Source organism: Salvelinus sp. IW2-2015, linkage group LG26, assembly GCF_002910315.2.
Source record: "Salvelinus sp. IW2-2015 linkage group LG26, ASM291031v2, whole genome shotgun sequence".
Classification (NCBI taxonomy): Eukaryota; Metazoa; Chordata; class Actinopteri; order Salmoniformes; family Salmonidae; genus Salvelinus; species Salvelinus sp. IW2-2015.
Window position 1 is genome coordinate 44,181,900 of NC_036866.1, and position 4,830 is coordinate 44,186,729.

The window sequence follows — 4,830 nt, forward strand, 5'->3', positions numbered from 1 at the left end:
AAATATTGACTCTTTGCATCAACTTCATGTAATTGTCAATAAAAGCCTTTGACCCTTATGAAATGCATGTAATTATACTTCATTATTCCATAGTAACATCTGACAAAATATCTAAATATACTGACGGCAGCAGACTTTGTGAAAATTAATATTTGTGTCATTCTCAAACTTTTGGCCACGACTGTACACATCTACACTTCTCCCCTTCACCCACCAACACAACGCCCAAAATTGTCAAAGAGTCCAGTCACCCAAGTCATAGACTGTCTCTCTGCTACTGCATGGCAAGGGTACCGGAAGCACAAAGTCTAGACCGAAAAGGCTCTTTAACAGTTTCTACCGCCAAGCCATAAGTCTGCTGAACAACTAAACTAATCAAATGGCCACCTGGATTATTACATTGAACCCCCCCCCCCGCCCCCCCCCCGCCCCGCCCTTTGTTTTTACACTGATGCTACTCACTGTTTATTATCTTATGCATAGTCACTTTAGAAATTACTTTGACTAATCTGTACCCCCGCACATTGACGTCGGTACCGGGAACCCCTGTATATAGCCTCGTTATTGTATATACATTTCTTGTGTTACTTTTTGATTTATTAGATTTTGATTTTTTTAAACTTTAGTTTATTTAGTAAATATTTTATTAACTCTATTTCTTGAACTGCACATTGTTGGTTAAGGGGCTTCTAAGTAGGCATTTCACGGTAAAGGTCTACACCTGTTGTATTCGGCGGGCATGTGACAAATAACATTTGATTTGATTTGAATCCAGTTGTTCAAGTTGTTCCATCCTGGTGCCCAGCTCAAGAGTAGACTAGCTATGTGAATGTGTATACTATTGAGAGGCACACCAAAGATGTTGCAGGATGTGAAGAGGATGAAATTGGATGAAGGTAAGCCAATGTCTATTCCTGGTTGATGGAGCTTGGATACTCCCTTCTTCCAACACACACACACACACCGGTCCCCCGTGGAGACGCCTTCTTCCCCGGCACCTTTGTGTAGTCAGACCATTATGATTATCCTGTGCCGACAAGAATCCTTTATTGACCTTCTGGGGTTAATCCAGAGAGGCAGTTCTATGTCTTAGACAGCTGTGTCCAATAGTGTCAGGATCATGTCCAGGCAGGGAGACAGARAGTCCTGACTGTGTGTGGAGCTGATCCATGTCAGAGTCTGTGTCTGTAACATCTGTAGGGGGCAAGCTGTGTTTGAGTCTAACTGYMGGTGGAGCAATGTACCGGGYGTGGCCTTTCATAGTCACAAGCCTTGGTATTTCCTGTGCACTTTCCTCAACCTGCAATGTGGTCAGCTGGGAGGCCAGCTGCCAGCACCCCTGGTCCTTGGAGGCAAGTGTTGTGTCGTAGTGCTTTAGTGCCTTCTCCAGATCGGCCGTTTGGGTGTGAAGGGATGCGCCGGTGAAAAGGCTAAGCCTCAATTYGGCAAGTAGTCTCTCTAGTTCTGCTGATTCCCAGGACAGGTATGGGTCGGAAGTGACCCCAGACCCTGCCATTGCCCCCTTTTAACTGAGTATCCTCTTTGGGGACCTCCGGTAACACTAACACGGCCCTCATCAGTTCTGCGTCAATGTCCTGGGACAGCTGGGCGATAAGCTCCTGATGCCTCTGCAACTGCATATCCAACTGGGACAACCCCTCACTTGTGTACAGGCACTCCTGCAGCAGCTCCTSCTCGGAGACCCCCAGCTTGCTGYCCATGCTCTGGTGGTGGGGGAAGGAGACCGGGGAGAGTGAGGAGGAGCCCTCATGGAGAAGCTCTGTGTCCTGCCCCTGACCCATCAGCTCCATCTGTAAGCACTCCATCTCAATGTCCATCTCTCTCATCCTCTGGGTCTGCTGCCAGATCGTGTGGTCCTGTTGGATAAGGAGATTAACTTCTACCGGCCTCAGAAACCGGATCCGGGAGCACCCCCCACCCCCCACCAGTAAAAAAAGCTGAATAGCATAGCTAGCATAGCGTCACAAGTAAATAGTAGCATCTAAATATCATTCAATCACAAGTCCAAGATACCAGATGAAAGATCCACTTCTTGTGAATCCAGCAATCATTTCTGATTTTTAAAATGTTTTACAGGGAAGCACCAATATGTAAATCTATTAGCTAACCATGTTAGCAAAAACACAATTTTTCTTTGTCACCATTTTTTTCTCTCCACCAGTAGCTATCACCAATTCGGCCAAATAAAGATATTGAATGCCACTAACCAAGAAAAAACCTCATCAGATGACAGTCTGATAACATATTTATTGTAATAGGATAGTTTTTTGTTAGAAAAATTTGCATATTTCAGGTAGAAATCATAGTTTACAATTGCACCCACCATCACAACTCGACTAGAATAAATACAGAGAGGCAACGTGTATTACCAATTTACTCATCATAAAACATTTCATAAAAATAGACAAAGCATAGCAATGGAAAGACACAGATCTTGTGAATTCAGACAATATTTCAGATTTTCTAAGCGTTTTAACAGCGAAAACACAATAAAATCGTTATATTAGCATACCACATGTGCAAACGTTACGCCCAGCATGAATTCAAGGCAACGGGAGCGATAACGTTATGATCACCAAAATATATTAATTTTTTTCACTAACCTTCTCAGAATTCTTCCGATGACACTCCTGTAACATCATATTACAACATACATATAGAGTTTGTTCGAAAAATGTGCATATTTAGCCACAAAAAAAACATGGTTTATACAATGAAATAGTAGCAAAACTGGCCTGAAAATGTTGGGCGCTATCTTTGAGAGTGATCTAGTTCTAATCGATAGCTAATCATAAAACTTGACTAAAAAATACAGGGTTGACAGGAATCGAAAGACAAATTAGTTCTTAATGCAATCGCTGACTTACATTTCTAAAATTATCCTTACTGTGCAATACGGGTCCGCCAAGCGAAGAGCTACACATAACAAAATGCCGATATATGCGTTTAAAAATTTTTCAAACAGAACAGCGATTTATCATCATAAATAGTTCTTACTGTGAGCTGTTCTTCCATCAGAATCTTGGGCATATGTATCCTTTCTCCGGTCTAATCGTCTTTTGGTGCGAAGATGTCCTCTTGTCCCGTCGAAATGGCCAATAACGTTCGGTATGTACAGGAAAACGTGCCCAGCTCATGGAAGGGTGTCACAAATAAATGCCTCAAAATCGCACTAAACGGATATAAATTGCTATAAAACGGTTTAAAATTAACTACCTTATGATGTTTTTAACACATATAAACAAGTAAAAACATGACCGGCGATATATTACTGGCTAAACCAAGGCTTGGAAAGAGGTCGGTCCAACGTCCTTCTTGCGTCGAGCGCAGGGTCCAAAGGAAAGCTACTTCCGGTCTTTTGTGTTTTATACGGGCCCTGGATTGCGCAATCGACTCCATTCAAATTGTCACCACTTACTGACATCTAGAGGAGGTGTAGGCAGTGTTTGAATCCTCATAGCATTCACAGGGACATTAAAACTGACCTGGGACAGAGGCCGAAGATTTCTGAAATCTCACTCCCTGTCAGGAAAAAGTGCTGTAGATAGAGTTCTGTTCCACTCAGAGACATAATTCCACGGTTATAGAAACTAGAGAGTGTTTTCTATCCAATAATAACAATAATATGCATATTGTACGAGCAAGAATGGACTACTAGGCAGTTTAATTTGGCAATGTCAAAAAAATAAAAGTGCTAACAGCACCCCCTATTGACAAAAGGTTAACCAACCTGTTGATCTCTTCGCTGCCCTTAGAAGATCCCCATTACCCTCTTCTCCTTATGGATCTTCTCCAGCTTCCTAAAGGCCTTCTTCACCATGCGTTTCTACCTCTCCACTGGCATTGACTGGGAGGTACTGGGCCAGGCAATGTTCCAATTGGCCCCTTGGCCCCTTGAGTGATTTGGCCCCCTTGGCTCCTGATTGGGTGACAAAATCACTGGCCTTGACGAGGGTGAACTGGATGAACAGTCTCTGGTCTCCCCGGCATTCCATAGCCTGAGGATGCGGGTTAAGGGAGGCAAACAGCAAGCAATGCAGGTGTAGAAGCACGGTGGCTAGGAAAAACTCCCTAGAAAGGCCAGAACATAGGAAGAAACCTAGAGAGGATCCAGGCTATGAGAGGTGGCCCGTCCTCTTCTGGCTGTGCCAGGTGGAGATTATAACAGAAAATGGCCAAGATCAAATGTTCAAATGTTCATAGTTGACCAGCAGGGTCAAATAATAATAATCACAGTGGTTGTCGAGGGTACAACAAGTCCAGCACCGGGTCCGAGACATGTTGGAACCAAACCCACTGAGTCGATGATGGCTCCGAAAGCCTTTTGGAGTGGGTCTGTGGACTTTTCCATGTGAATATTAAAGTTACCAAAAATTTGAATATTATCTGCCATGACTACAAGGTCCGATGGGAATTCATAGAACTCAGTGAGGAACGCTGTATATGGTACAGGAGGCCTGTAAACAGTAGCTATAAAAAGTGATTGAGTAGGCTGCATAGATTTCATGACTAGAAGCTCAAAAGACGAAAACGTCGGGGGGTTTTGTAAATTGAAATTTGCGATCATAAATGTTGGCAACACCTCCGCCTTTGCGAGATGTGCGGGGATATGGTCACTAGTGTAACCAGGAGGTGAGGCCTCATTTATCACAGTAAATTCATCATGTTTCAGTCAGGCCAATCACATCAAGATTATGATCAGTGATTAGTTCATTGCCTATAACTGCCTTGGAAGTGAGGGATCTAACATTAAGTAGCCCTATTTTGAGATTGTGATACCTCACAATCTCTTTCAATAATGGCAGGAAT

General features: G+C 43.3%; 1 pseudogene; it reads right to left on the minus strand.

Annotated features, from left to right (window-relative positions):
* Nucleotides 1-1,089: 1,089 nt before the first annotated feature.
* LOC139023022 (ras association domain-containing protein 9-like) lies at nucleotides 1,090-4,372 on the minus strand (annotated as a pseudogene).
* Between the last annotated feature and the right edge of the window lie 458 nt (nucleotides 4,373-4,830).